The 11,902-nt window shown below is 36.4% G+C and overlaps 1 pseudogene; it reads right to left on the reverse strand.

The window, feature by feature from the left end:
* Positions 1 to 10,477: 10,477 nt before the first annotated feature.
* LOC113190996 (DNA replication complex GINS protein PSF2 pseudogene) lies at positions 10,478 to 11,034 on the reverse strand (annotated as a pseudogene).
* Between the last annotated feature and the right edge of the window lie 868 nt (positions 11,035 to 11,902).

Genomic DNA, 11,902 nt, shown 5'->3' on the forward strand with positions numbered 1-11,902 from the left:
TATGGATCATTCCCTATCAGTCTCCTTGCCTCTTTCTAAGTACTTTAAAATATTATCTCATCTATCTTTCTGACAAATCTATGGGCTATATACTAACATTACTCCATTTTACATATGCGGTAACTTAAGGCTTAACTAACTCATCCTAGGTTGTACACCTAGAAGTAACGGGCTGGGCTCAGATTCAGCTCAGCAGTCTGGCTCTTAAATACAGTATCTCAATAGAAGCATGCTTACTTAATTTTGTATTTCTTTTCTTAAAGACAGAAATTTATTTTTTTCTTTAATCTTCATTAGAACTTGAGTTCAATAAAAACATGTTTTATGTTCCTATAAGGGCTGCACATAAGGTAATATTGCAAACTGTTTCATGCACCCCATCTTTGGTATTAGATTATCAGGATTCAAATATAGGTTCATCTCTTTGCTATCTGTGTGACCTTGAATAACTTATTTAAAATCTCTGTGTATGAGTTTCCTCATTTTAATTCAGTATAGAAAAAATAGCTACTATTGCTGGTCACGGTGATAGCTGTAATCACAGTAACTGGGGAGGCTGAGGCAGGAGGATTGCAAGTTCAAAGCCAGCCTCAGCAACTTAGAGAGTGCCTAAGCAATTTAGGGAGACCCCATTACAAAATAAAAAATAAAAAGGTCTGGAAATGTGGCTCAATGGTTCAGTGTCCCTTGGTTCAATCCCTGGCACCAAAAAAAAAAAAAAAAAGTAAGTACCACATAGGCTTTTATAAGAATAAAATGACATAATACATGTAAAATGCTAGGAAGATGTCTAGCACAAGTCAAACTCTCAATAAATGTTGCAGAGTTTATTATCTTTTATCTCATACATTGTACTTTTCAGATTATATTGCAATTTCCTGTTTTTCTGACTCTTCCATTTGACTATTAACCCCCAAAGGCAGAGGCAATATCATTTTTATCTTTACACCCCTGATATCTAGCACTGTCACTCTTATTCTGAAAAGAATATCCAGGTGTTCACTATTAGTCTCAAGACAGTGTGAAGTTCATCACATGTTGAAGCAGTAAATTGCAGATGGCAAAGGCATCAAGAGCTCCCTGCAAACAGAGAAAGAGGTGTCTGTGGCCCTTGTTCTTCACAAATCTTTAACAAATCTAGTCTATGTGACTCCACAGAAACTAATGAGAAACGGTAGAGAATAATACCCCAGGAGTTCTTTGGATTTCAAAAGAATCCACACCAATCTTATTGTGGATAAAAACATATGTGCATTGGGCTACTTATCTCCACTGTGGCTGTCATTTCATTTTTCTCTGATTTCATCTGATGACATTGCCCACCCCACCTTCTTCTTCTCTCATCCTCATAGGGTCTACAGGTACAGTGAAAGAAATATCTACATTCACACTCACTCAAAAAGTTACATTTGACATTTTAAGAAGAAAAAAATGGACCAAAAACTATTATAGCATTGTCATGAGAATATGTTTGAGTCCAAAAAGAGAGAGAGAGAAAATTGGTCTCTTGGTCTCTAGGAATTCAATTCAGCAAACATTGACTGATCTTAGCCCAGCTGTAGAGAATCTGGACTCTGCAGTGACACAATCTGACCTTGAAGTTCAACTCCAGTGTTTGTTACCTGTGCCTCTCTTTTTTTATTATAAGTTGCTCTCCTGAGTATGTGTATATTCCTTTCTTGCTGGCTGATTGTCAGGATTAAGTGAGATAATTAGGTAAAGCATTTTCACAATGTGTATGATAAAGTAAACTGCTATTAATATAATTCTATGTCTGGCCTTGAAAACATTTATAGAGGCCAAACAAGGCACTTTCATGGAAAGATTCAAATGGAACAGGAGAAATGTAGACAAGAGAACAAGGAAAAATGAAGTCAACATAATTTAACATTCTTATTTTACAGATATGGAAACTGAGGTTTACCCATGTTAGCGACTGACAGGTGGTGTATTTCCTGAAAATCACTTGAGCAAAATCCAACTTCCTAAAAGTGTAATTTGTTCCATTTATCAAGTGTATTGGTTTAATGAAAGTGGTCTATATAACTTTAATTTATGAGGAAACTAAAAACTAAACAGGAATATTTTCAGACCTTAAAAGGAATGTTGAAATTTGGTTTCTGCTAATATAACATTTTTAGCAAAACAGAAATGTCAGTAACTATTATGGAAATGTCTAAGTTTTGATTTCTAAACCCATTTCAATAGGATTTCTGTTATGTCAGATTTTCATAATTTTAGAATTTTTTTTAGATATTTTCAAAAATTCTTCCTTTGCATTTTCTGATTTATGGCCAAAAAAATATTAGAGGTGCTAAACATATGATGTTCCCTAGCAAAATATTCTAAACAACCCCTCTTTCTTTTCATACTATGAGCCTTTTTAACCCTTTGATGTCCAGTATTTCAATAAACTTATGACACATTGATAAATCTCAATTATGTCCTGTCAGCAAGAAGAATATTTCCCTGTGATATGCATTTCCCTGTGATGAAACTTTTTTCAGGTTATTTTTATTTCTTTGAGATGCTTTTGAATTTAAAATCAAATTCTTAATCTAATTTAAATACTTAATGTAATTATATCTTACTTTAATTAAAATAACTGAATTTGGACTTAATTTAAAATAATGATTTAATTTCATTTAAAACTGAAACTCAATTTAATTTAAAATTAAAATTTAATTTAATTTAAAATTGTGATTATTTCACATGCTTTTGAATGTCATTTAAATTTTAAATAGCTACAGTTATGACTGAACGCTGATATGCCATTTGAGATGTTGGCAACAAAATATTGAAAGTGCTTGAAGTTTGAAAAAATACAAAGTGACATTCAAAAGCATCCAAGTTCACATTCAAAGAAGTAATTGAAATAATCCTAATATATATGGAAGTCAAAATGTTGGCTGGAAAATACTATTTCTTATGGAACTTTTTATCATATTTTAAAATTCTTTGACAATTTTCTCAGTAAGCATATAACTTTAGTGTAATTCATATCTCTGTTAAATGTACTAATATTTTCATTTAAACTATCAGAAGTAAACTTTGCTAAAAAAAAAAAGTGGTTACAGTACCAAAATATGCCTAAAACAACCATGATTCCCCTTACTGTTCACCATTTCAGAGAATATGAGCCAAAGATACTCAAATGAAAAAAATCCAACATAATTAGTCTGCTTTTGAGAGTTTTATATGATCCAGGTGACAGGCTAAGTGAAATTTTGGTTTTGACTACATAATCAGAAAAATTAAGCAATGCTATGTGTTGCTCCCAGACATTTCATATTAAAGGATAAAGTATCATTTAACACCTTCTATGTTCTCAGCTAAACATTATCTCCAAAACATCTTTTTGACCAAATAAGGAAGAAGTTCCTTCTTCTGATTTCTCACTATTTTATTATTTACTTATTCAAGCATCCAGACTTAACATATGCCATAATATTTTTAATGTTAGTTTTAATCTTTAAAAGCATTATTAAAATTCTTTGAGGAAAGCAAGATGCTATGATATGGAGAAGAAAAAAAAAACATTTTGATAGGTACCCAAAGAAAATTAAAAAACAAACAATAGTTGCCTCTTTCTTCCAACAGTTTCTCTTTATTTTGAATATATGCTCACTGTTTAAGAAACTACTGTCACCAATGTTTGTGATAAAATGTTACTAAAATACATATTTATACTATCTCTTTTTAAGCGTTATATAAATTCCTGTTTACTTACTGAAAAGAAATGTCATACTTTTCAATGATTTTAATTCCTAACGGAAGACATGTTAGAAAAAGCCAAGAAAATTAGGAAAAAGCACGGCGTGGTACCACACATTGTGCGTAGGTGTTCAGTAAGTGGTATTTTATGTTGATGAGGATGAGAGAGAGGAAATGCAGGGGGAAGAATAATTCTGAGTTTAGTTTTCTTAATTTATGCCACAAGACAGAATTATTTAGTCACACCTCTGTACTTAATGTGAAATCAGAGATGAAGCAATCACTAAAATGTAAATCAGGCAGGAAAGAATAAGAAGTAGAATCTACTTTTTAACCATTTTCTGGGTGAGTAGAGAAGAAAGTATTATTGTGCCTGCCACGAGGGATGTGATTTCGGAATTCAGAGGCTTGGAGATTCATTTTAAGCAGCAGGACACGTCAACACGATCCTCATTCAGCTACCAATTGTCAAGTGCCTACTACGTGAAAGTAACATATTCATTTATTTAATCTTTCAGGTAATAAAATCACCCCTCTTTTATAGACAAGGAAACAAAATCAGAGATAAGAATTTTCTCCAATGTCTAATGGTGTAGAAACAAAAGAGTCAAGATTGATGGTTGTAATTCTGGAGTCTGAGTGGACGTGGACTATTTTTTAATCCCAAGTGGTAGTTGCTTAGTGACTTAGATTGAACTTCGGCTACAGACCGTCTGCATTTGAATCCTGACTCTGTCACTTAGGACCCTGCATGACCTGGAGTCACTCACTTCTCTGAGCTTCAGTTTCCTCATCTGTAAAGTGATTATTTTGATGATTAAATAACATAATACATATAAGGCAATCAGATAAGCTCTTGGCACCTCTATGCACTAATTAATTTCCAGCAATTGAATCCATTCCCTGTTCTTCTGGAAACAATAATCCACTTTTTCCCTGAAGGAATAGCTCCTTCACCTTCTGGTCCATGTGGTTTGTTTGGTATGACTTCACCTTTTCTCACATAGATATGTGTTCCAAACCTGCTCCATCATACATGAACCCTGCTATGGTTTAGATGTGCTCTCCAAAGTTCATATATTGGACACTTCATACCCAATGCTGAGTGTCTGGAGGGGGCCTTGTGGGAGGTGTTTGGTGGAGACAGCACCAGCATTCTAAATGGACTAATGCTATTACTGCAGGACTCGGCTCCATATAAACAGATGAGTTTGACCCCCTTTTCTCTTTCCCTCTCACCCTCTCTTTGTCTGCCTATAATGGGATGATGCAGCTTTAAGGTTCTGACCAGATGTAGCCCCACCATCTTGGACTTTCCCATCTCCAGGACTGTAAGCCAATAAAATTCTGTTGATTATAAGTTACCCAGTCTGTGTTATTCTGTTATAGCAGCATAAAATGGACTAAGACAAATCCCCATCCCCAAAGTTAACAGTCACTGGTTCAAGAGCAAACTTGGGACATAAGCTGATCTGATGGAACTTACTTTGGGGACTTTTTAGAGAATGGATAGAAAAAGAAAAGCCTCTTTTTCTATTGGATTGAAAATCATCAGAATGTAAATGTGGAGTTTCTAGGCACCAGTTTATAGAAGAAGTGCTTTGAAATGAATTTTATTTATACTAAGTGGGACAACGCATATCAATGATAGAATAAAGAAAGAATCAAACCTAAAGGCTTATAGTAGTGTTAACTGGAATTATGTACTTATCTCCTCTTCACAAAAAAAAAGAAATGGGGTCATGAGATTAATTAGACCTCGAGTTCTTATATCTATCTATTGGTTTATTTATTTTTAAAATTATCTTCTCCAAATAGAAATCAAATTAAGGAAAATTTTCTATACCCTTTTAAATTTTCTTAATGTGCTAATGATTGCATCCCCTATCCTTGTCTTAAAAAAAGAAAAGAAATATTCTGACAGAGTTTGGCCTGATCATCAAATGTTATCATTAAATTCACAGTAACCTGCCCCCACCTTATCCTTCAAGCTGCCATGCTATTGGGTCCCTCTCTTCCTATATTGTGTCCATTAAATGAAAATAGATCATAGGACATAGGAGAGATTTACTACCAAGGGTCAGCACACACTTAGCATTTGGCCGTCATGTCTACACTCTCTGACTCTACAGAAATAAGGCTTTTGGAAGCATAATTTTAGATGCCAATTTAAAATTCCAAATGCTATTGAAGCAAAAAAAAGAAAAAAGAAAAAAATATTATTCTTCAAGTGTTGCTAGATGAAAGAAAGATAAGTCAAATGTGAATAGTCTGACTCCTGGTCAGACTGTAAGCCTGTGATAGGCCATGAAGTAGGTGGATTCCACCATCTCCACCAACAAAACTTATTTCTTTTACAATCCAGGAACTATCTCCAGGTCCATATGTTAAGAAAATGATGCCTCTTTCTTCATCCAAAAATATCTAATATAATTCATAGAACAATGCACGTACTCAGCACCCCTGTGAAAAATAATTTCTTATTACTTCAAATTAAGCCAACCAATATTAATTAATTTCTTAACATCTACCAAATACTACAATCTCCCAAGCCGTGTCCGTACCAGAAATAAAAATGCTGGAAAAAAATAATAGAAAATAGGGATGACAAACTAAGAGAAATAAGAAGGTTATTAATAGCTGCAGAATTAGACAGCGTTGCTAAATGAAAAGCATGGAGCTGGCAGTTTCATAATTGCTTCTGATTGATTGATATGACAAATGTAACAATAGTGGATGATGTACAGCACAGCTCCAAACAGCAATACATCACACACATCAAAACATAACAGCAGACACTTTTATTATTTAATTTTGATTTAATATTTGAAAGTTCACCTTGTTCACTGACTCCAGTGTTTGATTTTTATTCTCCAGATATTTGGAGTTGGCTTAAGCCATGGGATTAGTACAAGACCTTGGCTGGTGGCATTCAGGATTTTGCCCAGAGCAATGAGTGCTACCATTGCCAAGAATTCCATAGAATCAACAGTTTAAGATATTAGAAGGAGAGAGTCAAAGTCAATGAGCTGGAAAAAAAGAAACTGTATTAGTCAGCTTTTCATCACTATAAGAAAATGCTGTGGCTGTTAACTTTCAAAGATGAAACCTTTTGGCTCAGTTTTCTGGAGTTTCCAGTCCAAGTTCAGGTGGTCTGATTGCTCTGGGCCTCTGTTAGAAGGGCATCTCTTGTGGGAGCTCACCACAGAGCAAACTGCTCATCTCAGAAGCCAGAAAGCAGAGTGATGGAGGACAAGCCATAGCCCCACAGCCCCACTGAAGGTATGCCTCTAATGTACTGTGGACCTCCCACAAGTCCCTATCTCCTAAAGGCCCCTCTACCTCCCAACAATGTTACCCTGAAAACCACGCTTTTAACAAATGGATCTTTGGAAGACAATACCCATATTCAAACCATACCAGGAATTGAGTGGGTTTATACTGAGAACAGAAAATCTGAAACAGAAGTTGAGGCTTCCAGGAGAGAAGGGATAGGGAGATAAGAGAAGAAGTGATCCAGGATTCAATGCAAGTGATTTCTGAAACAGGAACCATCAACCTGTGCCGTCTCAAAGACCTGAGACCGTCATGGCAGGACAGTTAAAAAGACTATAGAGTCAGAGGATACAACCTGGAACTAATGATGTCTGTAATCCCCCAGCTGCAGTGCTAATGGATTCTCTTTCATAGAAAACAAAATTTCAAATAATTACCAAAATGAATTTCTCAATTATTCATCCATGAATAAAAACTGGTGGGTGGAGAATGTACTTTCGAATTCTGCAAGACTCAGGTTGAGGTCTAGGCTCTTTTGCTGACTGTGGGCACTTTTGTTATTTACCTTTCTTTTCTAAAACTCAGTTTCCAGAGGATTATAATAGTGCTTCCCTCAGAAGATTTTTATGAAGACAAGATGATACAGTGCTTAGCATATTAACTATTACACAGAAAGTACTGTGGACCTTCATCTAAAACAACAACTGCATTCTGGAATAACTGACCTATAAAAAACAGCACATATGAAATTGTGCAATTTGATGTTTTAACTTATACCAAAAAAAAAGCATGTCCACAATTGGGAAAATAAACATACTCATTATGCCAAAAGTTTTCTCCTTCCACTTTTTCTTTCATTCCCACTAACACCACCCACTCCCAGCATCCCAAGAAACAACCGATTTTCTTTCTGTCACTATAAATTATTTTTATGTTTTAGAATTTTATTTATATGGAATCACACAGCACATACTGTTTGAGAAAGAGTTATCTAGATTTTTTTCAACAATAATATTTGGGGGGCTTATTGTCTCAAGAGTCCCCAAATCACCCTTAGGTTCTAGGACAATTTATAAGACTTAACACATAGTCATGTCCATGGCTATGAGTTATTACAGCAAAAAGACCCAATGCACAATCAGCAAAGGGGAAAAGTGAATGAGGCAAAGTCCAAATGAAATCACAGGCAGGTTTCCAAGAGTCCTCTGCTATGATTTAAATATGGTTTGTTTTTCAAAGTCCATGTGCTAAAAGTTGGTCCTCAACGTAGCAGTATTGAAAAATCATGGAACCCTTAAGAAGTGATCCTAATGATTGAGTCATTACTATCCTCACAAAAGGATTGATGCTGGTCTCACAGAGCAGGTTAGGTCTCAGGAATGTATTAGTTCCTGCAAGCTTGGGTTATTATTAAAGTGTGAGATTGGTTCCTCCTGAGTCTCTTGCTCCTTTCTCACTTTGTGACCCTTTTCTTTGTATCTATCTGTTTCTTCTTTGACTTCTCTCCCATGTTGTGACACAACCTGGGGGGACCCTCACCAAACACTGGTGAGTTCTGTTTGGACTTTCCAACTACCAAACTTGTGAGCTAAATAAACCCATTTCCCTTATAAAATGTCCAGCCTCAAGTATTTTGTTAGAGCCACACAAATGGACTAAGTTCTCCTCTCACTGTGAAATCAGATGGGACATATTAAATCCTCCAGCAATGAGTAATAACAACAAATAAAAAACATGATTGATGAGGAAACCTATGTTTCAGGTTTTTATCAAGGAATGAGGCATGTAGGCTTTGTGTGCCACATTACAAAATTCCAGACTCCCAGAAGGAAATTGGGTACAAAGCATAAAAATATTGTTTCACAAACAATTAGGCACACTAAGCCTTTTTTTTTTAATGGTGGGGACCCTAGTATCCATATGCTAGCCAAGGATCACGTTTTAAGAAGGACTTTTTAAGAATAGCAGTTAGGTATGCTATGTTAACTCTTCCCTTAACTCATGTTGTCGCAGATGTAAATAATCCATTCCTTCATAACAACCCACTGTATCCATGTAGAGCATCTGTTGATCCAGCTGAGGTTTGGTTTCTTGTAGAGGTGTTTTCAGTTTGAGACTATTACAAATAAGGCTACTATGAACACCCATGACCAGTCTTTGCATGGATGTATGTTTTTATTACTCTTGAGGAAGTACTTGTGAGTGGAATGGAAGGATCATTTGGCAGGCATATGTTGAATTATGAAAGAAATGGCCAACTGTTTTCCAAACTGGCTACACCACTTTACATTTCCACCAACATTTTATACAAGTTCCATTTGTTCCACCTCTCACTAAAAATTAATATCTTCATTTTTTGGCTTTCAGGTATTCTAAAAGGTGTGCAATAGTATCTCACTGTGATTTAAATTGGCACTTCCCTAATAAGTCATGGAGTTGCAACATCCTTTTAAATGCTTATTTGCTATTCTTATTCTGCATGTGTAAGTGTGTGTGTGTGTGAAGTATCTATTCAAATATTTTGTCCATTTGCTAAAAAATGGTTGTTTCTTCGTATTGAATTTTGATAATATGTATATGTTATGGATAAAAGATTTTCATCCTATTTGCAACCTGACAATTTTTTCCCAATATATATTTTGTGTCTTGTCTTTTCTAAAAGAACAATCAAGTTCTCAAATGTTTTCTGTAAGCATCATGCTTTTGAATCCTTTCTTTTTTCTTTCTTTTTTTTTTTTTTTTTTTTTTTGGCTGACGGTGTTTTTATTATAAATTGTAGCTCAGAAGACAAACACTGGCCAGCGTTTCCAGTCACCCACACCATCATCCTCTGTGAACAACCTCTAGGAGATCTAAATTTAGTTCAAGAAATGGGGATCAAGAGGGAAAAGGCCCCCAGCCTCATCGCCACTCCTATATCTACACCAGTCACTGAACACAACCATGGGTGACAGTTTCATGCAGAAAATCCAAGGCTCTGACAACAGGGAGGACTTGGTTGCCTAATACTTTTTTCTTTTCCCCTCAAAAGAAAAACTGGTTTCTAAAACTGGTTGGGGATTGACTGAATGTTCAGGGAAGTTTTGTTTTTGGTACTGGGGATTGAACCCAAGGGTGCTTTACCACTGAGCTACAGTCCTTTTTATTTTTGATTTTGAGACAGGGTCTCACCAAATTGCTCAGGGCCTCATTAAATTGATGAAGCTGGCCTGGAATTTACAATTTGCCTGCCTCAGCCTCCCAAGTTGCTGGAATTGCAGATATGCACCGCCATGCCTAGCTCAGGAGTGTTCAGTTTTGAGAACTAATCACAAATTTGCTTCTCACCAATGTTACAGATCCAGTCCTGGCACCTGTTCAAGCATTGTTCAGACATTTAAAAATGTTTCCAGAACTCCAGATACACAAGTACCTCCATCATGTCACCAGCCTCCACCCAGCAGGTTGCTGCCAGACAGGCTAGACCTTGCCAACCACAGGCCTTCCTCTAAAAGTCCTGAGATGGGGCACTCTCAGAAGGCTGGAGGTTTGTACGGAGCTTGTGCATATGATGGAGTGCTTGAGTGAGAAAGGCCCCGCTGGTATTGATCTCCATCAAAGTCAAGTTATCCAGCTTGGCATGTGCCTCCTGCTGCCCTACAAAGCTATCAGCAGACACCGGAGCTTGGCTATGCGCGTGTCCCACGGATCCTTGATCAGGGTGCGGATCGCATCTGCTTTGGGGATATCCTCTGAAGCATGATTGAGCAGGAGTTTGGTGAGTTCCATGTAGTAAGGGTTAGGCACTGGGGTAAAAGTTTCCTCTTTTCGCTCATGATCCCTCATCTTCTCCAACTTTTCTACGTTCATCCACTCGGCAGGCAGCAGCCGGCACTTCTGCCTCTGCTTCAGGTTCACCGCCAGCCACAGGGGCACGGCCACCGGCAGGCGGGGGCTGAACGGGCCCAGGTCCCCCCCCATGAGATAGATCTTGTCCAGGCTGAAGTTGGGGATGATGGTAACCAGCTCCTTCTCCGCCAGAAACTCCACTTCCGCAGCGTCCATGCCAGCGGCCGCCGGGCACTCGCTTCCTCAGGCAGCTCGGCTTCCAGAACTTGAATCCTTTCTAAAAGATGTTTGCCTGAACCAAAAGACATACAGATTTTTCTCCCATATGTTCTTATAGACATATTATGATTTGGGTCTTAAATTTATATTATGATTTGGGTCTTAAATTTATATCCATGATATGTGTTTTAGCTAATATTTGAGTATTATGCACAGTCTAGATAGAAGTTAAGGATTTTGCATATGAATACCCATTTTTTTCAGCTTCATCTGTTGAAAAACTATCTTTTATTTATTGAATTATCTTATAAAAATGGAATATACACATATATACATATATATGTATATATACAAATATATACATATAAATATATATATTCTACTTTTGGGCCTTGTATTCTGTTTAATCGAACTGATGTTACTTTCCAAGTCTTCTTTTAACACTTCTCGTATTTATATTTCAGGTATATTAATGAATTATTTCAACTTCAAAGACTTAAAATATATTTGCATTTATTTTTGAAAGACATTGGTATGTACATCTCCTAGTCAGTTTGGGTTACTACAACAGAATACCATATAATGACCCCTTGTAAATAACAGAAATTTATTTTTCACATATCTGGAGGCTAAGGACCAATTCATTTGGTGTCTGGTGAAGGTCCTCTTCCTGATTCATAAATGCCCATTTACTTGTGCATCCTCACATAGTAAGTGGGGTCTGAGATGCTCTTGCATCTCTTTCACAAAGGCACTAATTCCATTTATAATGTATCCACCCTTATGACCTAATCATCTCACAAAGACCCCATCTTCAAACACATCACATTGGGGATTAGGTTTCAACCTACAAATTTTGGAAAGG

This window comes from Urocitellus parryii, chromosome 6 (genome assembly GCF_045843805.1).
Source record: "Urocitellus parryii isolate mUroPar1 chromosome 6, mUroPar1.hap1, whole genome shotgun sequence".
NCBI classification, from domain to species: domain Eukaryota; kingdom Metazoa; phylum Chordata; class Mammalia; order Rodentia; family Sciuridae; genus Urocitellus; species Urocitellus parryii.